At 40.3% G+C, this 17,806-nt stretch overlaps 1 pseudogene; it reads right to left on the bottom strand.

The window, feature by feature from the left end:
• OR2A14DP (olfactory receptor family 2 subfamily A member 14D, pseudogene) lies at positions 4,180-4,521 on the bottom strand (annotated as a pseudogene).

Genomic DNA, 17,806 nt, shown 5'->3' with positions numbered 1-17,806 from the left:
TTCTGGGTTCCAAGTCAGTTGGGGACAAGGCAAGCTACCCTATCTCAGTTCAAAGGTTTATACTGAAACTAGTTTGTACTGTGTGTTGTTATGTAGTGGGGCCCACTTCTGTCTCACCTCCCCTGTGGTGAGGATATGGTGTTATTCAGAATAGTTCCTTTCCCTCCTAACTGTACTACGAATTTTGTTTTCTTCTGATCTAGTCTTGGGAGAGTCATAGTGCATCAATGAAAATTAGAAGTGCCCCAGAGAACTTGAATAAGTCCCAAGGTCTATAAGATCCCCACAAGAACGCCCCTTGGGCATCAGAAGCAAGAACGGAGGGCTATTGCCCCCTGGTTAATTTAGCTTCCATCTGTATCAAAACAGACATCAGCTTCTGAGCACATCGTGTAGCAAGCCCTTGCTCAGTAACACTCCTTTAATTATACTTCCCTTTAGTTCACAGAGCATATTTATAATTGCTACTTTGAGGTCTTGGTCTATTAATCCAACATCTGATCACTCTCACAGGCAGTTTCTGTTCCATGCTGTTTGATACAGTGTGGGTCATGCTTTCCTGTTTCTTTACATGTCTCTTAATTCTATTGTTGTAAACTAGATATTTTAGATAAAATGCTGTATATTGGTAACCCTCACATTTGTTCTGGGGCTTTTTATTGTAATTTGCTTGGTTATTTATTTATTGATTTGCTGGATTATTTTAGTGAAGTCTATTCTCCCATCCACCAGTACATCAGTGTTGGGTGTTAACATCAGAGGATGTTGCTTTTTAGGGAGTGACACCTTGGGTATGCCTATAGTCACCCTGGGATGAGAGTGGTTGTGACAAGGCTCTTTTTGCCTGTTTCACTGACCACACTCAGCCATTAAACTCCTTTATTGTGGGCTGATTGGTCTCTTGTTCTCAACAATGTTCTAGGGCATAAATTTCTCCAGACAAAAATCCAATCAAATTTGGGCTCCAGTGAAGGGACCCATCAGAGGTCAGTATTGGAGCTTCCTTCTGACCTCTGGAGGACCCTTCTCAGCAATTTCTTTCTCCAGTTGGCTCCTGAAAACTTGTCAGCCTACAGATTAGCTTATATCTCCAATGGATCTAACCATCTCTTCCCACCTGCCTTTCAACAAAACCTCCACTGTTTTGAGAGCACCCTTAGGCTTGAATTCCTCCACACTCTTGCAAATGGAGTCAACTTCTTTGGGAGAGATTACTAGCTGTTTGATGACTGGCCTGCTTTTACCTCCAGGCAAAATCTCTGAGTCATGATTAGGTGACTAAGTGTGGGGACAGTAGCATATCTCTGTTTGAAATCTCCATTGTAGGAGCTGTGCTCTCAGTGGAGAGTAGCTGGGGTGGGGGCAACAAGGCCCCAGTATTTCAGCAGTGCTGTACCCAAAGAAGAGTCTCTGTCCCATGAGTGGCAGTTGGGTAGAAGAAGGGATCCTCCACTTCCCGCCTTGTTGACCCAGAACTTAGTCTCAGTAGCAATTATCTCAGTGGCAGGAGAAGAAATGCTGAGGTTTTTCAGGCTGGATGAGAAACGCTGGTGTCCTGCCCCTCCTGGGAGATGGTCCTCTGATGGGGAGTTAGGGAGAGGGGAACACTGTGGTCTTGGCTGCATGTGTCTGCAGTGGAGTTTCCTTCTCCATGAGGTGGGGAGGGGGAGGGAGGCAGCTGATCTAGGTTCAGATATCAGACTCTTGCTCTTCATACTGAATTTTCATAGATTTTCTTGAATAAATATTTCTTTATTTGCTGTATGCCCTTAGGGCCATTTCCAGAGACTTTAACTGTTTGTTTAAAAATAACTTTCACCAGTTTCCCCGGGGAACATGTCCACAAGAGTTAGTCACACTGTCATACCAGAAGTAGAATTTCCTATTAATGTATTCTTTCTGCATAATTTATTGTGAGTGTAGGGGAGGAAGACAAATCCTCTACCCTCTGGGTCCTTCTGGCCGGGCTACAAATTAAATTGACATGAGACAGAATAACAGGAGAAAACCAAACAAAGTTTTATAACATGTCTACATGGGAGTCACTCAGGAGAAGTGAGCAACTCACCAAAATGGCAGAGACTCTCATCTTAAATACCACCTTCAGCTAAAGACAAAGGAGGGTGTTTGGGGTAGTGGTTTGGGACTTCAAAGGGGAGGCAGGCAATTTACGTGGAAATGGAAAAGCAAATGTTTGGTATACAGAACTTTGATAAGGATGGGCTTAGCAAGGACCCTCACAATCTACTATTACCCAGCGGAAAGTTATCTATAGTGATTCCTGTCCTAAGGACAGGCTTCTTATCTTAAATTGCTTTAGGCAGTTAGGGGGAAGGTCAAAGTTTCTTTCGGAGTCTTTTGTTCTATCAAGGCAGAGAGACACATTTTGGGGTGGCCAATTTTGATTCCCCACATGAGATAAGGTTACCAATGTCAAAATATTAATTTTCATCATTTGCTTCTATTCATCTGTCTTCTTCACCAATTCTTCATTTATCCTACCCAAGCTGTTGCATGCCACACTTGAGGGAGTGGGGATTTTTGAATACCGTGGCTAAGGACTGGAACGTTCATCTGCAACTGCCTGTGTGATGTAAATTTTGGTACCTCTCGTTACATGCAATTGTGGTCCTAGTAGCCATTTCACAGCCACCCTCTATGACAGGTTTGGGACCACTTATCATCATGACCATCATGTGTCTTTAAAACGCATGGGCTTTGTTGCACCTTCAAGATGCTGTCAGTACGGCCTGCAGTCTCCATGCCTCCTGTCCTGCGTGGTGGGGATGTCTCAGGCATCTTCTCTCAGCACCTGCACTGAAAAGCTGCATTAGGGTTTTAATCTTCAATAATTATAATTTGGTGACAGAAAAAGATTTTCTCAACTTTATTCTGACAATTGGAAGCAGTATATTTTAAAGATTTGACATGGGATTTAAAGATATTACCTAGTTTGTCAGAGTTTGAAAATCCCATTGACATGAAAAAATCATATTTTATTTTATTTATTTAAATAAATTCTTATTTATTTTTGTTTTATTTTGCTTCTAGAGATCAGGGATTCATCATTTGGTGACCTTGAAGTTTACAATTGTAACCTGTTCTTTCTTTTCCATTTACTTCATCATATTTCTTTTTTAATACATGTTTTCAGTAAGACAGCTGGAAGCCAGGAATGTTCACATCTTTTTGTAAGAAGGTGGCAAAAAGATATTTCAAATCAAGGTGTAGAGCAATTTGTCCGTGGAATATTTTAATATCAGAGAATGGGTAAAAACTGAGAGGAAATTCATGTGCAGCTGTACGAAGATGGGACACGGGCATGGTGATTTTCAAATTGTCTGAGGAGAACCAAGAAAAGAAGAAGAAAACAGTAACACCTACTGCTATACAGCATTTTATACTTCAAAGGAGAGGAGAGGCCAGAGAGATTTAAAGGAGATTATTGAAAGTAAGATGACTTGGGCTCCAAATATCAGAGTAATTCTCAGCTTTAGGATTCTCCTGCATTGTCAGTCTACACAATTCCCTTTCTTTATGTGGTAACAATTTACCTGTTATAAGAACTCCAACTTTTCTTATCCATCCTCTTTGTTAGGTGTTTCCTGCAGAAATGCCAATAAAGGCAGTGGTCTAAACCTCCCCTCGCTCCTGTCTTCTGCTCTGACCACCCTGGTGTCTTGCCCATGTGGCCCTGCATGCTGTGCCCTACCTCCTGTCTCCAGGACCTGGGAGTATAATCAAATGTTTTGTCCTGAGCTTCTCCTTTGTCTCTTCTTGTGGCCAAACCTGACTGACCATTACATTTAAAAAAACACAAAACACTTGGTCTGTAACTTGCATTTTTTGTTTCTTAATAGTGACTTTGATGAGTAGAATGAGTAATTTTTAAAAGGCCCAATACTTACTAATTTTTCCAATTTTATGTCTTGTGCATTTTGGATCATCTCTAAGAAGCTTTGCCTACCCAAGGTCATGAAGATATTCATCTATTTTATTTTCTAAAGTGTACATATTTTTGGGTTATATGTTTAGGTCTATAATATTCTTTTTTACTGTGGCATTTATTAGAGCACAAGGCAAAAATGCAACCTACCAAATTCACAGGGCGCCAAGCCCCCGCCCCCGTGATGATCTCCGCTGTCTCTCACACTGGCCTCTCCTTGCACAGTGCTCTCCTCAGGGTCCCTTGACCTCTGTGTTCTTCAGGCTGTAGATCAGCGGGTTCAGCATAGGGTTGAAGAGACTGTAAAACAGAAAAAGGATCTTCTGCTGCTCCTCAGGATGGCGGGATTTGGGGGCCATGTACATGACAATGGCGCTGCCAAAGAAGAGCCCAACCACACAGAGGTGGGAGGAGCAAGTGGAGAAGGCCTTTCTGCGGCCCTCCCTTGACTGCATCCTGAGGATGGCAAACAGCATGTGCATTTAGGACACCAGCACCAAGCAGAGGGGCCCAACCAAGATAAAAACACAGGATGCAAAGATGACAACTTGGTTGAGCCTGGTGTCAGTGAAGTAGGGTACTCAAGGGGTACTGTAGGTATTAAGCCAATTTTCTGTTTTTCCTGTTTAACTTGAAGGGTGACTCAGGGGTCTTGAGGAGTTGTGAGCTTGTTTTCCAGAGGGTTTGTGAGCTAGTTTTGCAGAAGAAAGAGAATGCCTTTGGGGAGGCTACGGTTACAGAATTGCTGGCCCTCAGCAGCCATTGGAGCCCAGAAGTCATATTGCGCAGGGGCTTATCTGGAGTGACCCCCTTGTTTCCCCGAAGCTCCTCCTGCCAATCCCCTTCATTCTATAACCGTCCCCCACTCCGCTTTCTGTTCTTGGAGGGGTGGATTTGAGTGAACCCAGGCTCCCACCTACTCATTTTGGCCAATTCGAATCAATCTTTCTCCATCTCCAGGCACCAATGTCTCAGTGCTTGGCTTACTGTGCGTGAGGCACATGAACTTGAGACTAAGAGGTTCAGTATCATCAGCACAGGCCAATTTGAGGACAGACAGGATTTGACAGAAGAAGTGGTTGATTTTGTGGCATCACAGACGTTCAGTCGCAAGATGAGAAGTAAATGGACCAAGGTCAGGAGGAAGATAAACACCCAGGAAGTGACGACCAGAACTGTGCACACTCTCCAGCTCATGATGACAGTGTAGTGTAGGGAGTGGCGGATCGCCATGAACTGGTCATAGCTCATCATCACTAAAATCAGGCACTCTGTAACTGCAAAAGCCAGACGTGAAAATGTCTGCACAATGCAAGAAACAAAGGAGATGGTCCTTTTCTGACTGACAGGATCTTGGGGACATTGTTGGAAGCATAGGACATGTCAACTATGTCCAACTGGGAGTGGAAGAATTACATGGGGGTGTGAAGTCTAGAGTTTAAGCAGATAAGCCCCAGGATGACCCTGTAGCCCAGAAAGGTGAGGGTATAGAAGAGAAAAATCCAAAGAGGACCAACTCCAGGGCTGGGTCCACCTGGAATCCCAGCTGGGTGACATATGTGATCCATGTCCGGTCACCTGCCATGCTTCTGTAGCAATGACAAACAAGTCCATGTCCCCGACAGCAAGGTCAGAGCTGTAGGGCAATCAACACACAGAATATTTACTAAATGTTATAGAGTGAGCTGTTAGAAATGTATTACTTTGGATGGGTTTGCTATAATTTATTTTTAGATATGTTGTAAAGTCTAACTCAATGTGATCACATAAATCAGAAAAAAATTTGCCTGTATCAATGAAATAATGGAATATTATATATATATAAAATTTGTTATAGATAATAAAATGTGATATAAGATAACGTAATAGGTTACATTAGCATCTTGTGGTACCTCTGTCCATCTCCAGTGTTTGTAGTTTTATTGTGAGAGTTTTATTTATTGTTTATCAGCACTTGATACTGAAATTTGGGCATAAATGAAAGAAAGCTGGCTACACAATGAAGATACATACTTATCTTAAGTTTGGTTAAATACGGTGACATTTCTGAAGCCTTTTCAAGTATGAAACTCAAAAGGGGAAAACGAATTTACATTAACAATGGGTACATTTAAAGACGGCAGCTGTATTGTAATTGTATTATGTTTGGGTTTTTCTCTTTTCCCTTTTAGAACTTAATATAGAGATAAATCTCCGAGCTTATCTTATTTCTGGTGTCACAGAATCATTGGTCGTCACTTTATCTCCCCAGGTACTCCTACTCCTATTGCCAAAAAATCCCCTGAAGACCGTCCTCATCACTGTTCCCATGCTGACCGCCTCCTGCTGATCTGAGGATTCTGAGCAGCTCACAGGGAGTGGGACGGGCTGCAGCATCAGTTGGTTACCGCTTTCTAGAGCATTCCTCCTGGGAGGTGCCTGGGTGTGTCCAGGAGCAGAGGGAGAAAGGGTCCTGAAGGGCTGGATGGCAACATCTCGTTGAGAGACCAGGTGACCTGGCACAGTCCCTTTACACTCTCGTCACGTTTATTCCAGAAACAGGCTGAACTATCTTTATGTTTAAATTAGTCTAAAGTTTCAGATCCAACAGAATATTTAAAAAATAATTTCAATGTTTTCTTTCAGTAAACATTTATATTCTCAAATTCATGTTTTAAAATTGGTATTGTATTATACAGACTATTTGTTAACTACTATTTTCACTTAATGTAAAGAATATTTTTCATGTATTAAAATAATATTTTATAGATATTATTTAAAATTAACACAATATTCCATTATAATGCCATTTATTTAATTTCTTATTGTTGGAAATGTGTGGTTCTTATTTCTCGTATGTTTATTAGCATTGAGACATATTCTTTCAAACTGTAGTTTTGTCTATATTCATGATTATTTCTTTAGGATATACTCTGAAAGTGAAATTACACATGCTAAGGATATAGACACTTTAAAGCTATGATACCTCTTGCCAGCATCCCTGCTGAAAATTTGTGCCGATTTCTCCGTCTGACGCTGTGTGAGAATTTTGATTCTTTCCCACATGGTCACCAATACTGCAAATTATCAGTTTTAACCTTTGCTAATTTGATATGAGAACAATTTCATAGAATTTAAATTTATATTTCCACTGTTCCTTAGACATACTCCTCAAGTGCACCAGCTGTTCCAGTTTCTGTTCTAGGCTCTGGAGGCACAGCAGTGGATAAGGGAGATATTCTGAAGGGGAGACATATTCTGAGCAAGTAGGTGATCTATCTGTCACCTGTTCCTCACATTTCCAGGGAGGGGAGGAACCTCTCTGCCCCGGATGAAGCACTTCGGGATACACCTGCCCTCTCTGTCCTCTAGTTGATACAATTTGAGAAACAGGAAAAAGGCACTGAGGATGGCCCTTCTCTGCTCTCCTGATGGGTCAGATACATTTCTGTCCTTCAAGTTACAGCCTGCAGGGGCATGTTCTGGCCCTTTTGGGGGTGGGGGATGGGCTAATAGTTGTAATTTGGAGAGAAATTTTGTTAAAGATATAAACTATGTTTTCCAATAAACCTCAGCATTAAAACATATTTTAAAATTTCTACCTGATTCCTGTGTCTAATTCTCAATTTATTTTTTCAGACATGGAGCAAGGAGAGGTCATGGCTAATTACCACCCCTAAAACAGCAGGAGTAAACAAGTGAAGAAAATATTTGTTGAGAGTGAAAAGTCCCATGAAGAAAAGACTACACACAATGTGATTCCATCTATATGAAATTCTACCAAAGGGAAATTTTATCTCAATTGGCAGAAAATCAGGTCAATGATTGTTTGGGGATGAGAGTTGACTGCAAAGGGACCCAGGGGATCTTTTTGGGGTGATGGAAATGTTCTTTATCTTGACTGGAGTAGTGGTTACAAGGACTTGTCAGAATTCATTAAAACTGTACACTTAAAAAAAAAGAAACAAAAAAACTTCCCAAAAAACAACAAAAAAAGAAAAGTCCCGTGAAGGAAATGAACAGGGTAAATGGTAGACGGTGACCCGGTTTGAAGGGGCTCCTGTAGATGGGATTGTCAGGAAAGGTCCCTCCAAAGAGGAGACACATGGGTGGAATCTAGACCATGAAGGGGAGTCCACCCTGACTGCAGCCGCGTAGACCGCTCCTTGCACAGGGAACAGCAAAGCCCAGTCCCTGGGAGGGAAGGATGTGGTGAGTTCTGGGAACAGAAGAAATCTATTGCCCTCAAATGACAGTGAATGAGAGGTTGTCAATATTCATTGTAATCCTGTTTATATTTTGAAAAATTTGAATTGACATAGAAGTTCATAAGTTGGAGATGGATTAAAATATTTGACTACTTTTGTAACAAGGATACCACACAACCATTAAAAAGGAAAATATAGATCTTACAGTGAATGGAAACATTTTCCACATAAAGTCAAAGCATGTATGTATAAGAAGATCCACTTTACATTTTAAAATATAAACCTATTTATCCATGTCTTTTGTCTCTATTTACACATACGGAGTAAAATTCTGTAAGTTAAATATAAAATTGTTTGCACTCATTATCTCTAGAAAGTGAGACTTGGTAGGAACCTACCTTTGTATAAATTGTGTGCCAATTTTTTGTTTTGCTTTTCTTTTTTTTTTTTGAGGAAGATTAGCCCTGAGCTAACTACTGCCAATCCTCCTCTTTTTGCTGAGGAAGCCTGGCCCTGAGCTAACATCTGTGCCCATCTTCCTCCACTTTATACGTGGGATGCCTGCCACAGCATGGCTTTTGCCAAGTGGTGCCATGTCCGCACCCGGGATCCGAACTGGTGAACCCCGGGCTGCGGAGAAGTGGAATATGCAAACTTAACCACTGCGTCACGGGCCAGCCCCTTTTGTTTCTTTTTAAATAAACTTTATGAATTATCAGAAGAAAAAACAAGATTTTTCCATTTCGGAAAAATCCACAATATAATATACAACTGAAGTTGCTGTATATGCCTGCTCATCTTGAGAGAAATCCTCATCAAATTTTAATAGGAATCTCAAATCTGAGCAGATTTCCTTAGAGCTTCAAATGGGAGAAATAAGTCAATGCATTATCACAGTTAACCTTTGATGGGAAAGGGGAAATTACAAACCTCAATCTCATTTTTCTTCACAGAGTTTTTTCTTTCTCATTGTCCAGATAAAGAAAAAGAGCAAGACTTTGTATTGACTAAAATTAGAAATAGATCTTAAATCAGGTTGAAAATTATGGCAACATCCACCAAAATGTGAACCAGGTCCAAGTGGAGAAAACACCTGATGTTGCACAAAGAAAGTGAGATTGTCACACATAGGAGCACATTTCAATGCTCTTCTAGTTTTCTTAACTGCAATGTAGCTTCCAGGGATTTCAAGTGAAAAACCAAAAGAATTGAAAACAACCAAAAATAGTCCCTGCAAATTAAGAATGAGAAGTGACAGAGAACTATCTAGCGCAGGACTCTTTCCATCAGTTTCTTAGAAAAAATCACGTCGAATCAGGCTACTTTGTAGTGGGATGCTGTATGTCAAGCTGGCTCATGAAGGCCTCCTCTTTTCCCAGATGCTGCTGGGGGAGGGTGTGTCAACGTTTCCTCTGTGAATTCCCTTCATTTATATTTCTGTGGTTGCACTGTGCTCACTAGTGCACACATTTGATCAAAGTACCACAAAACTGCAAATTTGAGAGACAATTGCTCTCTTTCCTGTGAACTTATGTGTCTATGCCTACATGGATTTGGTGTTTCTTTTAAAAGGAGGGTGCCCTCTTAAACTAACTTCCTAAGTTTTGGGTGGACAATTAACTGGAGCTCCCAAAAAACAGCAGCAATTGAGGGTCAGTAAAATATCTTGCACTGTCACTCAAATATTATTGAATTGATTTTATCTGAGCTGATTGACTTTGACTTCTTATTGGTTGGTGTGTTTTAATTTCACGCAAGCACAGCACAGTTAAAGGACATACACTGAACTTCCAATTAAGAGATATACGAAATGAGAAACTTCCCAATGTTCTGGAAAATACAAATTTAATAACAGAATGGAATACGGCCCCTTGTGGACTCACCAAATGTCTTAATCGGTCCCACTGAATTAAGCTGAGTAGGATGGCAGAGAGCTCTTAATGCCTGAGGCCTCCAGGGACAGGGACATTTTGTAAATTTTTAAGGCTCTTCTTGAATAAGCACACTGTGTTATCATGGTGAGCAAGGAACAGAAGTAATGACAGAAAATTAGATCATGACTTCAGAAAAACTCCCATATGCATATCTTTGGAGGAAATAAGGATACAGGAAGCTGGAAAGAGCAGATTTCTTTCCAAAGATCATGTTTGCATGAGTCAGGGGAGGCCTGCAGAGGTGAAGTGTGGGCGAGAGCTTGGAGAGGAAGGGCAGGCAGGCTGAGGGCGGGGCCTGGGCAGCCTGTCTGGGCCTGAGACGGAATCCTGGGAGCGCAGCAAAGGAAAAGTCCAGTGGGCTCATCTGGGACCTCCACGTGTGTTCCTCCTGCACCCAGCCAGCGACCTAGGATACCAGGCACACGTATGCTTCAGCTGTCACATATGCACATCATTAGCTTCCTTGTCCCAATGATTAGGATCATTTGAACAATCAAAGTTCACAATTAAAACAATCAGGAATTATAGAATTTTATGCGTAATTTTTTTTAAGTAAGACATTTCTGAAAGAAACCAGTAGCCTAGAGAAAACTATTTCCAAATAGCAGGGATAAATAAGGAGGCAAAGAGAACGCTTAGTGAGCCAACTTGTTTCAGATGTGAACTACAGGAAACCACATGTAATGCTGGATCTCAACTGCACTTTTTACAGTGTTGCAGGAAGGTCATGAGGAGACAGCTCTATGGTGGCTGTCTACACCCACTACTTGTTCATCAGCTCATTTGTGAGGACAGGGGAAGTAGAAACATACAATAGAAGGGAAAGCAACTTTTTCCTTTTAAATATTGGCATGGTTTTGCATTTTGAATTTCACAGTTCAAGAAGTCATATTTTTCCTCTCAGAAAAAGCCTGTGGCAGATACAATAAAGAGACAGACAGCTGGAATGAAGATTTCTTTAAGTGTCCACTCTAGCTACACATTAAAGAAAGATCTTCAGTGCTCAGAAGAAGGAAAAATTTTCATGGACACATTTTTCTGTTTTTCCATAGCCTGAAAATTACCAGGGCCTGAAAAATCAAGATCCCCGATTGAGGATGGCATGGTTCACATGTTCATCAGACATCATTCTAATCCTGATTCTGCAAGGTGAACACGTGAGCTTGAGTCACTTATCCTAAGTGTCATTGTGTCCATCTGTAAAATAGTGACCACAGCTGTCTAAAGGGCCGATGTGAAGAGTAACTGCAGAGAAGTTGGTACATACTGGGAGTTGCAGGGCGGGTGTGAAGAATAAATACCACTCAATTGGCATATATTCAGAGTTAAATAAATCTAAGCTGTTATTGATAGTATTGAGGAGACCACAAAATTGAAGGAAAACTCCAAACCATTGGGATTCAAGAGCCAACGAAATCGTGTTATTGTAAACTCTTTCACATTTATCTTGCTTTTCTTACCGGTTATTTCTGAGTTTAAATGAAAAAAATACATTTTACTTTCATTTCTATTAATATTTTTATCTGCTGATTTTTAAAATTAAGCTTAAAAAGGAATTTAAAGAAATGGAAGAATCTTTTAAAGTAATCAAACTCCTGGATTGAAGAAGAAAATACAGGTTTTAAAACTCATATCCAGTTCTGTCATGACAAATTTCCCAATATGAGAGGAGGGTAAATGTTATGAAAGGAAAAGGGTCATATTCAGGATGTTTACACTGACTCAAAGTAAAAGTTCCTGTTGATCACTCTCTGAGAGTGAGAGCCCTGGGCTGTCAAAGATGCAGATTTGGGGCAACACAGAGTTGTCCCATTTTCACACTAACTCAGAAATTACTTACCATCTCCAACAGTTACTTCAAGACTCAGCTTGATCCTAATGAGTGGCAGAGTTTAAGAAACAAACAAACAAATGAGGATTCTGAGCCTACTGGCTGGGTTCAAATCTTGGCTTTGCTACATACTAGCTTTGTGACCAGTCTGTGCCTCTGTGTTCCTCAGTTCCTCCATCTGCAAATTGGGGTGAATACTAAACCTTACCTCATAGGATAGTGGAGAGAATTAAATGACTTAATTCACATAAGCACTTAATAACTGCTTACAGATATATTATTAGAGATTTGAAAGCTCTTATTGGAGAGTAACATCTGGATCCAAAAATCATAAGGAAGCAGCTTACATGCTTAACATGCCTCTGGTAAAACAAGGGACAAAAAGAGAATCTGTCCACTAACAGACACTGGGTTTTCCCTGTAAGAGAATGCCATCTGTCTCCTGGACTGAGAAATAGGTCCGGTTTCCTTAGACAATGTTTCTGAGAATCTGTGGGGCAGGAGGTTAGCAGAGGGGAAGGAAGGCCAGTCTCAGGGCAAGCAAACCACTCCCCTCTGCCTTCAGAATCTTCTGTTTCTAAGAAGAGGCACCTGGGCCTCGTGGCCCATGAAGTTCCTTGTAGCCCTGCAGCCAGTTGATCTCCTACATGGATGGTTAGCTGACTCCTCTTCTCTGACACAGTCATGACAAAGCCCACAGTTGCCACATGAGTTTAATGAGAGGAACATAGATGGAGGGTCCTAGACTGACAGTGACATGGTGCACCATGGGGATAGGTAGTGGTCCCTAGAGACCCCCTCAGGCCCCTAGTTATGAAGATAGGCGTAGGCTCACACAGAAGTCATTTAGTCACTGATCCCTAGAGCCAGTGATCTCATTCACTCCCCTTTCCCATTTCCCACCTGCAGACCCCTGCTCACGGCTGATGAACCACTTTCCCTTACAGTGGTACCACCTGTGTTCTTTTATCAAACGTGGCCTTGGGCTTAGAAGAAAGCTCACAGAGAAGGAGGACTGAGACTGATTCTCCTCTCTAAAGGGGCCTCGTGGGGAGGGGAAGCCCAGATTCACGGCTCTCATCACTGAACTTTATGATAGACTTGCTTCTTCAAGGGAGGGCTTTTTCTATCATCGTTTGACCCCCAAATGCCTCCCCACAGACACAAACAATGATTCAGGGACAGAACCATGTGGCATTACATCTACTCATGTTCTCCCCAGAGAGATTCAAGGGGTTTGCTACTTTCTTATGGGCAGATGAACCAATGAATGTATTTCCCATGTTAATTCATTTTCTTCTGTCAGTCTCCCATGGGCATTTTTGGCTTTGTCCAGAATTTGTTTTTGTTTGCTTGGGATTGAGTGAGGCCAGGATGTCTCTAAAACATGCAAGACCCTGGCACAGAAAATAAAAAATTCAACAGTGTACCATACATTAATTTCTCTCGATACTTCTTTTATCAGCATTAAAATTGCTCCACTCTCTAATTCCTTCTGTTTAACTGCAGAGGAGAGGCCGTGATTTCTGTATCTCTCATAGGAGGTGCCCCATGGTGATCCCATTAAGACACCATCTCAGAGAAACAGATGATCTCCCAATGGAGACAATGCTATTGCCAATAATCCCTGCACATCTGTCACTTACAAATATTTTTGACTCGATGATTTAGATGTACCTCTCCCTTAATTGTCTTATGTTTGCCCTCCATTTCCAACATCTCCAGATTTCTGAGCCACATTTTTATTTCTTCATCCTGGGTTAAGGGCTATAGTTAAAATGAACCACACTCTCTCTCCTGCACTAGTGATAATGTTTAATCATTGTCAAGTCCTTCCCATTTAACTTCTTATCTTAATCTAATTCTCTAGAGAGTCTTCGTCTTCGACTGTTGTGGAAGGAGCACTTCAAAATAGACGTAATATATTTAACCTATTGGAGAGCAGACAACTGTATATTTAAGAAGAAGCAAATTGGGGTTTTTTTTTTTCTTAAAATAATCTGTGTGTCCAATAGAACCTCACTCCACACCTCCTTATTCTCCAACATACTCTCTCTACTTCACGCAAGTCTTACTTCCCAGCATTCCTGCTTTTGAAATTCTTAGTTTTTGTTTCAGGTCTATTTTCTCCTTGTGTTACCCATTTGACATCAACCATAAAACCAATCCTTCAAAGCACCCATGGAGCCCTCTTCAACCATCCCAACCCAAACTGGTCTTCTCTGGTAGACTAAAGCACTTCTTTTATAACATCCTTCAAGGTTATACTTCAATAACATTACTTTTAGCATTTTAGATGTTGATCTTTCCTATATTTTACAAGCAAACCAAGATTATTTCAGAAAAATAAATTTCGCTCACTAACACCAAGGAGTTAAGGATAAAAATTTAGTGCACGTTTATTGAGTCACAAATAATTACCACTTTTCTTTTGATGAGGACAGTATAATGACATTTAACACAGCCTAGAGCGGATACAAAGATGTCTCATGATTTGTGTCCATTTTTTTGCTTTTAATCTTTGAAATGGATAGAGAAAAAACATTTACTATGGAAAGTCTAAGTCTTCTTGTGAGTGTTATAAATATTTATAATGATTAATATTTTGTATTATCATAAGAATAAATATTACAAAGCATACATGGCTCCATCACTAGTGACAGACCTTTATAAAATGAAGGTCAATTTATAGAAACGAGTGTTTGCAGATCATAATACAATACCCACAGGTGTACCTATATAGCATTTTAACATTTTGCCATCTCTGAGACAATAACTCCTCCGTCACAGGGCTTGAGCCCTTTCTTATTTTTTTTTAAGTCCACTTAGCACATAGAATTTCAATGGGGCCCCTGAAAAAGAAAATATAGCATAAGCGATGATGAGAAATTAGAAGCATTGATGACTGTTTTCACCATAACTTCTGTCATGGTATGCCTTTTTGACCATACCAAGCTGTCATAGGATGTGCTCCACCAAAACAATGGAGTAAACTGAGAAAGAGTAAGACGTGAGATTAATGAACTAAGGAGTCCAACACCAGACAAAGGCAGATGGAATTGCTAGGAAACGACCAGTCCAAATAGCAGGAGAATGTAAATCTCCTGAGGGATGGATATGTTATCTGAGGTGGCTGAGGAGGATTGACATGTGTAGAAGGCCATAGCAATGGGCATAAAGAATCCAAGCAGAAGGAAAAATAGGCAATCAGTAAGCACCACCTTTCTTTCTTATAGCTGTAAGCATTTGATTGATACATACTTCCTGCTTAGAAAGTAAGGTGAGGAATATATTGGCCTAATAAAGAGTTTTCTTTTTTTGAAAATTATCACCTGAGCTAACATCTGTTGCCAAGCTTTGTTTTTTACCCCTCCTTCTTCTGCCCAAGGCTCCCCAGTACATAGTTGTATATTCTAGTTGTAGGTCCTTCTGGTTGTGCTCTGTGGGATGCTGCCTCAGCATGGCTTGATGAGCAGGGCTAGGTCTGAGACCAGGATGACAACTGGTGGAACCTTGGGCTGCCGAAGTGGAGTGCGCAAATTAACTGCTCAGCCACAGGGCTGGTCCCCTAATAAAGAGTTTTCTTTTCAAACTCCTTGCCACTGATGATGTGCTATGGATGAATGGGTCCCAAGAGTGGGTGCTTTTCTTTCTTGCATAGTTGACTTCTCCAGCAATTGCCCCCCCTTGATTGGGCTGATTAATGGGATCACAGCACTGCATTGCACTTTGCTCAGGGGTTGAAGAGTGGGTGTTGACCACTGCTATCTTCCTTAATGGAATGTTTACCATAGACCGGTAATGTGACAGGCACAGCACAGGTTATAGGTGCTAAGGGACACAACTGATGGAGACAAATCTGCATTCCCCTTGTTCACATCTAATGGTAAACAGGAGAGTGGCACTTGTATGACCGCTTTCTTAAAAGTCCCACCCCTCTTTACCATCCTCCCTTTCCACCCACTTCAGGGAAAAAAATGGAATTTTTTGTTGTAAATGGACATAAGCACCATATGTACAAAAAAAACAAAAATTCTGAAAAGTAAAAAGAAAAAATCTAAAATTATTCCAGATCACAAGACTTTGAAATACCATAATTATTAATTGCTCAATATCCCAAAGATTTCTCCATGAATATAGACAACCCAAGACTAATGGACAGATAGGTGGATAATTTAGCAAAAATATAATCACATGATATTTTAGGAAAATGTTTTGACTTTTATTTTTTTGTCTAAAAAGGATATTTTCCCAATATAAAAATAAGTTAAGCAATTTGGAAAAATACAACCATTTACCTTGAGGGCATTAGGCTTAGTTAAATAAGTCAAATACCATATGATCTCAGTTATATGTGGAATCTAAAAAAAAAAAGCTCATAGATTCATAGATACAGAGAACAAATTGGTGGTTCCCAGTGGCAGAGGGTGGGAGGTGGGTAAAATGAGTGAAGGGGGTCAAAAAGTACCAACTGACAATTATAAAATAAATAAATCATGGAGATGTATGTACAGCATGGTAACTCTAGATAATAATACTCTATTGCATATTTGAAAGTTGCTAAGATTAGATCTTAAAACTTCTTGTCATGGGGGCCGGCCCTGTAGCCAAGTGGTTAAGTTTGCACGCTCTGCTTCGGTGACCCAGGGTTTCATTGGTTCAGATCCTGGGCTCGGACGTGGCACTGCTCATCAGGCCATGCTGAAGCAGCATGCCACATGTCCCAACTAGAAGGACCCACAACTGAAAATACACAATTACGTACCGGGGGGCTTTGGGGAGAAAAATGAAAAATAAAATCTTTAAAAACTTCTCATCACAAGAAAACAATTTTTGTAACTATGTATGGTGACACACATTAACTAGACTTATTGTGGTGATCATTTTGCAATGTATACAAATATTGAATCATAAAAAAAGAGCAGCCCTTACTTATTTCATCCTCATTAGCATCATGAAGACAGTTGTTCAATCTGGTTTCATAAATCCAGAGAAACTTTTGCCACCATGAAAGAGACATGCTGTTGGCTATATCCTAGCTGTCTCATGCTGCTTGGTTCTACACCAAACCATCTTCACATAAGTAGGTTCAAAGATAGAAAATTGTTGGTGGGAAAATATTCGAGAACTTCAACAGGATTAAATCTTGCCTTATCAGAAATTACTATAACTCCAAAATAAATGTAATGTTTGATCAATGCTCAAATCCCTTACCTCTAGAACTATTTAAACATTCACTAATGAATTTCCTTTTGACCAAATCCTAAAACTTTAATAGATTTTAGGATTTTTAATACAGTTTCCTGTTGGACTAAAGCTTTCCCTGTCTTTTTTCCCTTTACTCCTAAATTATTCCCCCACGTAATGCAGAGTGTCTCTAAACTCTTATTTCATTGGCCTCACAACTGGGGAGGTAGATTCACGTAGCTCTGCAATATTTTCCATGGTGAAATTTTGGGTCCTCTTTTGAAGTTCCCTCTCATGGTATTAAGTTTGCTGTACTGTTTCCAGCTACCAGCAGGTGAGAAGAAGTCACATACTCTAAATACATAAACCAGGGACGTGTATTAATATTATTTTTTACGTTTAACTTTTTGTCCATACATTAATATTCCTGGCTTATAAAATCAAAGAGAATTCAAAATTTCCTAAAAGATAGACTAAATATTCTGATAATTTAGCTGTCACATCTCCTAACATGGTCTGTAAAGTGTAGAAGATATGCTTTTCTGTGGAACTTTGCCCTATAATCAGAGCTAGAATTTGGGCAATTACCATTTTTATATAAAACTTCTAATTGGCAAATTTTTCTGAGTTTTTGCTTCAGCAAATCATACATTTTAAAAGGAAATCCCTGGTTGAACAACATTCTCTCTACCTTTCACGTGGGCCTCTTCTTCTGCAGTGC

The sequence above is a fragment of the Equus caballus genome, chromosome 4, assembly GCF_041296265.1.
Source record: "Equus caballus isolate H_3958 breed thoroughbred chromosome 4, TB-T2T, whole genome shotgun sequence".
In the NCBI taxonomy this organism is placed as follows: Eukaryota; Metazoa; Chordata; class Mammalia; order Perissodactyla; family Equidae; genus Equus; species Equus caballus.
The sequence above is the reverse complement of the archived record's forward strand: the minus strand, read 5'-3'. Positions and strand labels throughout refer to the sequence as shown.